The following is a 14,220-nucleotide window of genomic DNA, read 5'->3' on the forward strand; positions in this document are numbered from 1 at the left end:
ATTAAATTTGCTGATAATCAAATTGATAAAGTTCATTAATAAAGTCAATTAATTGAATTAATTTAATTAATTCAATAATAACTAAAATTTATTAAAAATACCAGAGAGTTTTTACTGGAAAACATTTTTTTTATCATATATTTCATACCAATGATATCATATATTTAAAATATCATATATTTTATACCAATGTTCTTACCAATACTTACTATTTTATCTCGTTAATCTTGTTACGTGATACATTAATGTTAATATTCTTTTTATATAATTAAATGATTTTCATCTAAATTAATATTCACAATTAAATTCTTCTTCTTGTATCTTATTTGGAAAATGCACAAATGAAACATAAAAACATAAAAATGTACGCAAATATACGTTTATAATTAAATATTAAATATAAAGATTATAATCGTAGAAGAAGAACAAAAATAACAATGTTTGTTTCTGTTTTTAATTTTCTAATGAAAAGTGAATATTTTAATCTTAATGATGAATATTTAATCCAAGCTTAGTATTTTATTGCCATTATATTTTCAGATATATGTTTTACCAAAGGACCAAAGGTTCCTATATCTAATCTAACCAAATTTCTTGCTTCGTTTACGTTTAAAAATGATAGAATAGAATAGCTTTAAAGTTAACAGTCATGCTTCTGCATAACATCTTAGGGCTGTCTATGTACTTTGACAGTATGCAATGACACGCACAATGAATTTTTTCCTTATAAAAGAGAAAAAAAATATTGATATATTTATATTGATATATAAAAGTCAGATGTTAATGTTTGACTTATTCCAATAATATATATAAAGATTAATTTTTAGTTTTATGATTTTATAAAAACTTATACGACATTTAAGAACACAAACCACGAGATTAGACTATTATAAATTCCACATTGTCGAACATTTACATATTCTCGATTTCCACGTAATAGAGTTAAATAATATTATTTTTAATTAGTAATATAGACAATTAAATCTTATTTTAGAACAAGATATATTTAAAATGGATTATTATTATTATTATTACGAATGTTTATCAATATATTTAAACACCAAAATTATTATGAATTTAAATATTTCTGCATTATTATAATTCTTCTAATTATATCGTATAATTTTAAAAAGTATAATTTTCAAAATAACAAAACTATGAAAATTAATATGGAGAGAAACTATATGTGAGATTTATATTTACGTATGTTCTAAACTTCTATTATATAAACAATTGTTATAATTGTTATAATTGTTATAATTTTATAATACAAATTGGTAAAAATATTCCACAGAAAAATAGTTAAATTATTTACATTTTCACATTTCAAATTAAATAAATAAAGAAAACTAAAAAACACTTCAACTTAAAGCACTTATTAAAATATTTATTGTTTCAAACCATTGATTTTCTTTTTTTATTTTTTTTACTGTCAAATTTTCAACATTCATATAGGTTATAATCATTAACGTTACGTGTCTTTACGTATTATTCTTAGCAATCTTTTGAAATTATGCATTAAATTTGTTTATATTTTTATAATTTATATTTCACATCGTATTTTTAAATATATTATTAATATATGTATGTGTATATATATACGAATATGATTTACAAAATATAAATTCACAGAATATCTATTAGAATATAATTAAACGTGACGGCAAAAAACGACATTTAAATTGAATATTCTAAACGTATTTTAGCTCTTCTATAACAGCATTCGATTTAAAGTATTATATATATATTTACAATATATCAATCACATTATTATAAATTAATAATGTATCACACCTGTTCACAATATTATTTTAATTATTTTAATTATCATAAATTTGATATATATTTAGTTTTAAAAAATTAATTAACAAATATATGATATCATGAATTTATTTATCGAACAAATAACACTAATATTATCAGATGATATATATGACATTTTTCATAAAAATATAAACTATTTGTATTATCAAAAATTTTTATCTTTCTTTACTTTTCACCTTTATAAAAGAATACATGCGTACTATATATGCACATATGTATATATATATATATATGCATGCTACATATATACACATTTGTATTGTATACATACACACACATCTATACATGCATAAAATATGATCAATCTTTAATTTTTTTTTTAAATAATTTAGATAATATGTTTGAACGAAGTACTTCTTTTAATGTAAATATGTAAATTTATTTTGTATGAAATTTATTTATTTTTTAATTATTAACTTGTTAATAAGAACTTTATATGTACAGTTAATCGTAAAAGTTTTCATTCACTTCACACATATTGAATTGAATTCGTGTTATCGAAATCAACGATAATTTTGTTTTTATGAAATATTGCGAGTATAATAATATGAAACTATTTTTATTATAGAATATCATTTCAAAGTAGTAAAATTAATTTTTTAATTTTCAACATTATTTTTCTTTCTTTATATAATTTCATGTCGTAATGATTCAAAATAAAATAAAATTTTAAATTATAAAATATTTAAGTCTATCTCTATCATCGGAGATAAAAAGAAGTATATTTCTAGCAGAAATTGTATCCAAAATTGTATGGAAAAATGAGAGTTTATTTCACATGCTCAAAGAAATTTTTTGTTCAAAAATAAATTATTCTATACATAACTTTAATATATTACTGTATATAAGTTTTCATTGAAATCGAATCTTTAATAATAATTCAATTTCTTTACAAGATAGTGTAAAAAAATTTGTATGCCTTGAATATATATTAAATTACAAATAAGACCTCGAATTATCAAACTAATGGTAGTAATATCAGTAGTCTAAGTGCGTAATATAATTTTTTAAATAATACAATAATTTATATTATTACATTTCATGAAATGTGTGTGTGTGTAGCTTTACTGTATATTACCTGTTTACATATACATATATATATACGTATACATATATATATATATATGCATGCACATATAAGTATATATAAATATATATGTCCGTTTCAATCGGTTTTTTTAGCTTTTCCATCTTTTTTCCTTCTTATCTATCAAATTATTTTTTTAAATTGCTAGCACTATATTGCATTTTCTTCTTTTTTTTTTTCAATACTTCTAAATGATGGGGATAGTGTTAAGGAAAATATCATCAGATTTATATTTATTATTTTCGCTCATAAATTTATCTTCAATTTTTTCTGACTCATTCGTTCAATTACATATCGCTTATCATATTATTTTCAAATTTCTATCATTTTCATTTTCTAATTTCACCATGCCAATCTCTATCATTGCTTAGCATTGAGTATATGTAATATGTAAATATATAAAAATATATTAGATAGATTATATATTAGATTATCGTATTATTGTCTAATAAGAAACGATAACATCCAACTTTAAAATTTTCAATACTGTGTAGTAAAATTGTAGATTCTAAATTGTATTGAGTTGTTGAATTCAAATATAACCTATTTCCATCTAAATTTTCAACTGTTAAAGTATCATTTCGAAAACTTTTGTATCTGCATCATCCGTAGTTAGATTATCGATACAACTTTTTACTTTTACATGTATAAGAGCTTTGAAAATTAATGACTTACCACTGCTAAAATTATGGTTTATCTATTATCTATTTCATAATATATCGCTGTCATAATACATTTACAAATAAAAAAGTAAAAAAGTAATTGGAAAAAAATATCGATTTGATATTCGCTCTTATACATTTATTGTATGATTCTCTCAAAAAATATACTAAGATCACATCAAAATAAACATTAAAATCAAATTTGACATAAATATACAAATGTTTATTAAGTTCTTATTTATTATATAAATTTTCTTTAGATTTTTTAATTTGTTTTTGTATTTATTTTATATTGTTTTTGCTTTTTCATACAACGAAAATTTAAATTGCTTTTAATTATTTAATAAATAAATCTCAATATATTGTATATATTGTATATAATATATTTTTGTATATTACTTTTGAAACTGTTTTAAATGGATTTTGTTCTATAATAACATTTAATTGTCTATATTACCAATGTCTATATTAATATTATTTAACTATATTACGTGGAAATCGACAACGTGTAAATATTCGACAATGTGGAATTTATAATCTCGTCTAATCTCGTGATTTGTGTTATAAAAACAAATTCTATGGTGCAGTATTTAAAGAATCTAGTTGAAAAAGAAAATTCATCAACTCCGAAGCACATGTAACCTTATTAGGATTGCTTAATTTTTTTCTGTAGAAGATAAAATCGAGATAAAGGTCCGTGGATTTGTTCAATTGCTATTAATAAATGGAACAATTTGTAACGATATGACAACACTGGTTTCATTAGAATCCACTGCATTGTGTTTTCTTGTGAAAATGGTGAAGCAAGTTTTGACTCTAATGTTCTTAAATATCGTGTAAGTTTTCCTAAGATCATAAAATTAAAAATTAAACTCTATATATATTGGAATAAGACAAATATTAACGTCAATGACTTTGATGTAATAAATATTCTTTTGTTTTTTTTTTTTTATAAGGAAAAAATTCATCCAATATACCTGTCACTGCACACTGTTAACGTACACAGACACCCTTAAGATGTTATGGAAAAGCAGGATTCCTTATTATTGCTGATCTCTTCAGGAAAGAGAAACCTATATGATTCTGCAAAATGTGGTCTTTATCTGATCATCAGAATGTTGTTTAGAATATTCGATATGTTGAAATAGTTGGATGAATCTGTACACAAGTGTCCTGCAAAATTCCTTGATATTAGCACAAGAAAGATAAGATATCGCCATCTTTTGTGAAATCAAGATCACCAAAAATAAAAAAATTGCAATCACTTTTAAATAATGCACGAAATACATTTTTAGATGGAGAAAGTGAAACTAGAGTGAAAAGAAAAAGAGTCCCTTTTTGTATTAGTAGTATCTATCTTACAGAAAGTTATTGATTATAACCTGCTTTATGGCAATTTATCATTATTTAATATATTGATGAAATTTGTCTTTCATTTTCTGTTTCCATCCACGAGAAACTAATTTAACAACTAATCTAAGTATCCTTTAAATCCATAGTAATAGTGTGATGAAATTTGTCTTTCATTTTCTGTTTCAATTCACGAGAAACTAATTTAACAATTAATCTAAGTATCCTTTAAATCCATAGTAATAGTGTAATAAAAAGTATTGATAATACACTCCAGAAACAAATTCAATTATTAAGAATAGAATAATTGTGTATTATTTGCGTTTAATATGATTGAAATTATGATTATCTTTTTTTGTTTACTTTTGTTTCATGATATAGTATTGATGTAATGCATCTTGGAAATATGTTTATTATATTAATTACTAGTGTGTAGTAATAGCAGTTTGTAACATGATTTATTATTCATTTTTCTTTTAACATTTTCTGCTTAAACCTTATAGTGGAATTAAACACTATCTTTTTAAGTAATGAGAAAAATTGTGGTAGAGAACTCTGACACGATTTATAGATATTTTTTTATAGATTTTATTTATAGCATTGTTTATCGTCATTTCTTATGTTTGATATAATCATATGATTGAAATTCGATTATTTTAAATTTTAATTTTGCAGAATTAGACATCATTTCTTAAGATATATTATATTTTAATGTAAATATTAAGAATATAATAACAGTGAGATATCATTAGTTTTTTAACTTTTTTTAACTTTTAACATTATTGGAATATTGGAATATTGGAAATTTAAATATTGGAATAGAAAATAAATATTGTAACATATCAAAAGTTGAGAATAATAGCTATCGTTCTATGAGGAATTGTTCTTTTTATGGTTTCATTTGATATGTACGAGATATTTTTATCTTTATCAATCGAACGAAATTGAATTATTGTCTTCATAGTTATAAAAATTTTCTAATGTAACATTATTATATTAAGATTGATAAAATAAAATACAACTTTAGATTTTTAAAAGTAAAAATAAATTAATGATTATACCCTAATATGTGAGATATAGATCATGGTATTAATGAGATCGAAATTGTCACGATCATGGATATCTTTTCACTAATTTTAAATGAACTAATGGACCCTATACTTATGGTCAATCACGATTCTCAAGGTATTCAATGAAGATTACTGCTTCATGCGGTGACATTTCACATTCCAAGAACATTATATAACACAAGTAGAGCTGACATTAAATATTTTAATATTACGATATGAAATACGAATATTACGAATGTCTAAAATTGCTTGAATTTTTTTTCTCTTTTTCAAATATTAGAATCGTAACATTAATTTGCATTAATTATACAAATTTGTGAAAATTATTTGACTTTTATGTAAATATAATTCTAAAAATCTAGATTCTGTTTTTTAGAATCATTTCTTAACGCTCCATATATTTTGTCGAAAATTTTTAAATTTAATTTTCATTTCTAAATTATACGATAAAATTGAAATAATAAATTGATGAAAAAAACATGATTCAAATCTAAGTTATATTTTTAATTGAAATTATTTTTAAGAGAAATTTTATTACGAAAATAATACTTGTTTATTCTAAACTGGAATATTTTATTATAACATTAATATAATTATTTTGCAATATAAACTATAATATAATATAAAATATAAACGTATTGAAAAATTTATTGGCTATTGTACTATTGTACTATTGTACTATTGTATTGATACTATTTATTAGATTTCTTTAGAATCATTTCTTAGTGCTTCTTTTTATTCCGCCAAACTAAACATTTAAAAAAATTATATTTAAAAAAATTTAATTATAAAGTCTTATTAACATTTCTGCATTTTAAGTGAGAACATTCCACAATCACAATTATATATATTCCACAAACTTGTTAAAAAATTTTTAAGCCATTGAAAATTATATTCACAATATTCCCTAAAGTTATTTTTTGGTGCTCTCTAGAATTCTTCATATAGAAATAATTTAATTAATCCTTTTTCTCTCTCTGTTTCGCAACTGATAAGAACCATGGAACTGATCGATCCTCCACATCTCGTTTAGGATATGTATCCAAGACAGAAAGATGTAGTCATCTACGTATTCATCTATGATACAGTCTCGAAAGCCATCCTCGTTTACGGCATGACTTTCGGTCGAAGTCAGCATGTTGTTCTATGTCAAATCGTCTGTTTGAATTACATCAAGAGAAACGTCCTTTATCTTCTCGAATATTCAGATGGTAGTACTTGCCTAATTTTCACTTATTTAAGCAGAAGCTCAAGATTATATTCTCGATAAGAACCTTGAAATGAATTCACAAGAAAGAAGATTCATGATTTCGGCATGAAACCGAAGAAAGTGGTTATCTTGGGCATGTTCTCTTCTTCCAATATGAGGGTGAAGCGGATATTTAGATGGAATGCGATCAATCCTTTCGATCGAAGATGTTTCAAACAGATGTTCACAAGTTCAGAATACAACATCATCTCTTACTTGCCGATTATGCGAAGGAAAGCACAAAAATCGAATTTCCCGAATTACATACACGGTCGAACATATCTTATCGAAATCTATTTCTCGTTGCTGAATTTGTCGCAACGGAGCGAGTGTCTGTTGGAGTGTGTGTCTCTGAACATTTTCGATTTAGAATTCGATTTATATTAGGCGTATCATTTTTCGTGACGAAAATCAACAATTTTCATATAAATTGATTTTTCATAGAAGAATTTGATATAATAATGCGAGTTTATGTTAGATATCGTCCCTTTGATTTCAATTTCGATGACGGGGAATTCGCCGTGACAGCGATTTTCGTGTCGAAATGTTACAATTTTCGTTTTCAATTCAAAATCAATTTTTCATGACAGAATTTCACATAATTTGACAAGTTTTTGTTGGATAACATATTTCTGTGTGCTTTCGAAGTCAAATTCCCGATAACAACCCTTTTAGTGTCGAAAAGCTACAATTTTGATCTAAATTGAATATTCGTAAATTCATCATAACTCGCGAATATCAGCTTGAAAACGTCACTCTCAACGATATCAAAGCAGAATTCGCCGAAACTGCGATTTTCATGCCGAAAAGCTACGTAACTTATCGAAATCAATTTTTCGTTCCGGGATATGACGTAACAGGACGAATTTGTGTTGGAGATCGTTGTCCATCCTCTCTGAACGTTTTCGATGCAGAATTCACCGTAAGAGCGTTTTTCGTGACGAAAAGCTACAATTTTAATCCAAATTGATTTTTCATGGAAGGATTTATCGTAACAATGGGAGTTTGTGTTAGGTAACGTCTCTGATCGTTTTTGATGTAGTATATACAAAAACAATTATTTTATTTCGGATAGATGCTTGTTTTATTACAGAATTCGACGAAACGCGAGTGTTATTTATAAAACCTCATTCTCATCAATTTCAACGTTGTTCAACCTTAACAAGGACTTTCTATCCGGAAAGCTACAACTTCCATCAAAATCGATTTCTTAATTCAAATTTTATAATATCTCGAATATATTATTATTGATCACGTTTCTCTGATCAATTTTGAAAAAGATTTCGCCATAACAGTGATTTTTATGTGTATTTTTACAATTTTGATCAAAATTGATTATTTATAATATATCTTTGCTATATTTAAAGATTAAGCGATTTTAAGATTATAGAATTTGGAATTCTATTGATTCCAGAATTTTCTTTTTTTTATACACAGATAGTGTTTTATATTAATAATTATTATTAATAATTTAACAAGTATCCGCAAACATAGCAACAATTGTCAATTTTTAAATACGATCGTATTCATTCAACAGAATCATTAATCATGAGACAAACAACTGAATTTGAGCGAAATTATTTTGCATTTGAAATTAAAGAAGAGAACTAATTTAGATCTTTCATACAAGAAAATTGAAATATGTTAATAATCAGTGTTAATAATCAGTTACTATTAAGATTAAAACTACGATATGACTTAATAATGATGTATTATGGTATGTAAGATAAACACAATCATTAAAATGCAAGAAACAAATATCAAAATAACGAAATAAATAAACAATTACATACATGGTTACATATATAGTGAAAAATATAACTTAATCAAATCATATATGATCATATAAATCAAGGATACAAATAAAAATCTACACATTATAAAATAAATTGATCACATTATAAAATAATAATAATATATCATATAATAGCTAATATGAAAAACTTAAAAATAAATTTTGATTTCAAACATATGATCTAAAACATATGAGAAAACAAAAAAAGAAAAAAAAGTAGACATGAAGTAAAACGCAAAATATAAAAAAAATATATTGATTATCAATAATCACAATTTTTTTGTAAAATGAAATTCTAAGCTTTTATTAAATTGTTTTGAGGAAAATAATTTATAAGAAATAACAAAAATTTTTATCAAGAAAAAATTTATAAAATCTATAATTAAAAAGTGTAATACTATAAAGATACTAAAGAAAAACATTATGTATTGCTAATTTAATATAAGTTTAATATAAGTTATAAAAATGACTGTAAAATCCAATAAAAATGTAAATATAATACAATAACTTTTACAATAAAGTTAGAAACGAAATATGTTACAAACATTTAAAGTACTATTCAAACGTGAAATATCATATAAAAACATACAAAAACACGGATTTTTATGTATTGGAAAAAAACAAAAAAATTAGAAGAAAAAAGAAGATTTAAAACTTTCTAAGTAATAATATACAATAACATAATTGCTGATTAATCTTGAAAAAAATTAAATTGATGTTAATATTTTTTAAAAAAAGAATTGTATTGTCTATTTTAATTTTACTTTCATAGATAAATAAATAAAATGACATCTGCAATTTTCGATCAATCTCAAGAAGTTTACATTGACAATGTACAATTTTAAATAGAATTTCTAGATAATATGATGTTTATCTTCAATTGCATTAACCATAAATGAGATGTGAAGAAATTATGTTATGACATATAAATAGGTAAACTTATTCATTTTATAATTTGCAATATATGTATGTGGCAATTTAGAAGAAACATAAAAAGAAAGAGTGATAATCAATAAAAAAAAATAAAAATTTTTATTAGAATAATTAAATATAGTATATTTTTTTAACAAATAAATATATATATAACTATTTACATAAAAAGAACTAAGAAAAATATGAAAAGTAAGTAAATATCAATATCTACATGTGATATTTTTTTTCATATAAGAAAACAATTTTTTTAAAAATAATGATAAAAAAATATTATTTTTGTTAAAGACGTCACCTCACTGATACTTTCAGTTATTGATCTATTTTTTCTGATTTCCATTTTAATTTATAAAGATATTGCGTTATAATTTATACAATTTAAAAAAAATTATACAATTTTTATATTATATTATGTTATTAAATTTATATATTATATAATTATTTTTTAAAAGGTTATAATTTAATAATATAATATAATTACATAATTTTATAAAAATATTATTATTATAGATTTGATTATCAAAATTCTAATATGTATAGTATTTTTAGACGCAATTGAGATATTTAAAACAAAAATTTTAGCATGGATATCAGAAACCCAATATGCTTCGCTATTATCTATTATTATCATTAATGAAATATTTGGTTTACATGTACTTGAATCGAAAGGACAATTACGATATGGCTGGAGTATAATATAGATTACATATATATGCATCATTCTACATAGTATATTTCTGAAATAATTTCTGCAATAATAAAAACAGATTACAAAAATTGGCAAGAAATCATTTATAAACTAACGTCATTTATTAATATTATGTGCGTTATGATTTTCATAGTTCTTGGAATGCTGAATACAGAAATAAGTATTTCTAAAACTATAATAATATACATAATTATCAATTAAATAAAAAAAATATAAATATTAGTAAAAAAATTTTGCTTTGATATATATTTATATTACAGTTCTAATATCTTGATTATTATTGATTCTAATATATTATATATTGTTATTCTTAATAATTCTTAAAAATAAAACTTCAGAATAAGTTTCAAATATATCGAATAAGATGAAATGCAAATTAAATTTAATATTTTTTTATCTTTATTTTTTATCTGATTTATATGCATTTCTCTTTCGTTTAATTTGCAAAAATTATTTGTCAAAATGAATATTCAAACATTTTAATTAATATAAGTTTTTATATTTCATAAATATAATATATAACATTACTACTGAGAAATTTTTAAAATATTTATTAAATATTTATTAAATATTTATTTTTTTATAGTTATTATAGTATATTATTTAATAATATATATTTAATAATGTATTTAATAATGTATATTGTTTAATAATATATAACTTATTTTATTAAAACGTGACATAATTAAAAATATTACTTTTATAAAAAATTATAAATAATGTAGCGTAACTTAATCACTAATATAAAATACTTTTGTTTTATAATTATTTTATTTATACTAGCATAAAATTAAATATATGGTTTTTCGCGAAACTTGTCGATATTTAAATTACTATTTTTCTTGAATTTCAAAAATTCAATTGGCTCAAAGGAATTTCTTCATGAGATTTGTTTTTAAATTTTTATTTTTTAAGAAAAAAATTTCTTCTCTTTATAATAATAACATTTTAGAAAAAAATTGATGTTCGATTTTTTGGTAATTTTCTAGAAAAGAAACATTCTTCTCAATTTTGATAATTTTTGTATATGTTTTAAATATGTTGTGGAAATGAAAATTTTGAAGAATTTTTTTCTAATTATATAATCGTTAGATCTTAGTTTTTAAAATATTTGCAAAAAAAGATTGCTATTATACAGAATTTTTTTATACAAGCATACGATCTATTTATCTAACTATTAAATGTATAATAAATAAACTAAATCAAAAATCTACTTTCTTATAGATTATAACAGACTTAAAATATTTCAAATTCAATCTTCGGATTCTGTGAAATATAAAAATAAAATGTAAAATAATCTTATACAATATTAACTACAATCCGTTCGTGAGTTATAATATATAGTAATAAAATTTATTAATAAGTTCTATTTTAAACAGCAAAATTCATATCGTAATGAAAGTTTATATTTATCATTGAATGAATTCTAAAGTTGTATTAATTTTATGAAGTTTAAGAATTTTATAAAGTTCAAAAATATATTCTAATAGTTCAATAATCATAATATTTTCTTAGAATAATACACAAAATCAAAATGATTTGAGATTAAAAAATGCTTCAATTTTTTTCGAATTTTACCAAGTGTTTGTGTCCTCAAAATTCTCTTATTCCCATATTCATCTCGCATCATGAGTTTTTGGTGTACACATAAACGATTAATAGAATGTGGATCAATTCCTTTTTTTAATCTCAATCTTTAAAAAATTCCTAGAATTGAGTTAAGCCATTGAGTTAAGCCACTCACAAAATTCATTTTCCGGGAAATTGATTCGCGAATGTTTGTAATAATTTTTATAAAATAAGATGATTTCATTGTCATTGAGATTGGCATAATTAAAAATATATAATTCTAAAAGTTTTTTAAATTCTTTTCTCGAAAATGACATGTTCTCAAGCAATCACTCTATATCATCTGTTCTGTATTTTAATAATCGATTGAAATTATGATCAGTTCAATATATATGATATAATGAGTTACAATAATAGATATAAAATATGATGCCGATATTGCTATATCATATTTTACTCACATTTATCATATTTTATCATATTTTATCATATTTTATATAAATATTCGATGAGATTAATGTTTCAATTTTCGATAACTCTTAGAAGTCAATATCTAATTTTTCCAAAAAAAAAGTATTTAAAAATATTGAAAAATAATTTTAGAAGGAAAATCTTGTATTTGTACGTTCTTTATAATATTTACAAACATTCGATATTTAAACATTTTAATAATATATCGTTTCATTATACATTTAATAATAGTCAAATCTAGTTAAAAGTTGAACGATGTGGAAAACTATAAGAAAAAAATTCTTCGCTATTATTAAATGCCTTATAATTTATATTACAATTCAAAAAAGTTTTTTCAAAAAATTCTCCATTATTATCGATCGTTGATCTCTTATTAAACATAAAATAAAAAATATAATATTGTTAAAGGATAATGCTTTTTAAAATTTTAGTATCATACATTTTAATGAAGCAACTTCACGTGTCGTAGTATGTCCTTGTTCTCTAGTAAAAAGATCAATTCTATATACTCTTCTATATATTATATTGTTAAATGAAATAATATAAAAAAAAATTAACATTGACACATTAGTTTAAATATAATGAGATGTAAATAACGTGCTGATAATATGATATTAACTGCATGATTTTCAATTAAAAAACGATATTTAGCAATTAGTGATGAATGTGATAAATTTATAATATCATCGATATATTCGGAACGTGATTTTAATTTGTCATTTAACTATTGAAAAAGCAAATTGCAATGCTGGTGAAGTGTTAAAATGAAATATCTAGACGCGGTTTAAAATTCCTAAGGTAATATCAAAATTTCTTAATAATAAGATATAATTTAAAATTTGTCTGATAATTAAATTTTATTTGTTTTTCTTGATTCTGGAAATAAAAAAATAGCAGACTTGAATTGAATAAAATTTTAATCTAAAAAATATCTAATTATCACAATGGCAATACATAATATATAAAATAAAAATTAAAATATATAACAAATAAATGTTAATCGTTGAGTCGTACGTTAAATTAACTCGATGCAAATATTAAAATGAGCACCAAATATAAGAATTAGCTTCCAATGTTTCTTGAAAAGGTGTAATGCTATTGGCTATCAGATGATTGATTTCTCATTCATTATACAATTTTCACAAAGAAAGTCACAAAAAGAAACGGATATGTTACTGAGAATGGCGCGGATAAGTAAATTTGTCAAAATTTCGATTTGAGAAAATGGTAGAAGAAATTGATGATTATGAAAGTTTTGGTAGAAGAGAACGATCGCTTTTATTTTTTCTGTTATCATGAGTCATTATTTTGAAATAACACGTGCGTTATCAGCGATATAATCATCAAGAATTTGCAAAAAATGAAATAAATAAATGAATTATTATTCAATTTTAAGAAAATACTCTAATATAATATAGAAAAAATAACATAATGTACTAAATATTGCAAATATTGCAAATATGTGATTTGCTATATGTACTTAATATTGCTATTCCAAAAGTAC

The 14,220-nt window shown here is 22.3% G+C and overlaps 2 long non-coding RNA genes across 2 annotated transcripts in view; both read left to right on the forward strand.

Moving 5' to 3' along the window:
• Positions 1–14,220, forward strand: part of LOC133667556 (uncharacterized) — a 445,540-nt gene that overhangs the window by 228,001 nt on the left and 203,319 nt on the right. The window lies entirely within an intron of this gene.
• Positions 2,563–5,971, forward strand: LOC133667621 (uncharacterized). The gene is made up of 2 exons (XR_009833282.1): positions 2,563–4,409; positions 4,530–5,971. It is a non-coding gene; the product is annotated as an uncharacterized LOC133667621 (long non-coding RNA).

The sequence above is a fragment of the Apis cerana genome, unplaced genomic scaffold, assembly GCF_029169275.1.
Source record: "Apis cerana isolate GH-2021 unplaced genomic scaffold, AcerK_1.0 Chr0_AcerK, whole genome shotgun sequence".
NCBI lineage: Eukaryota > Metazoa > Arthropoda > Insecta > Hymenoptera > Apidae > Apis > Apis cerana.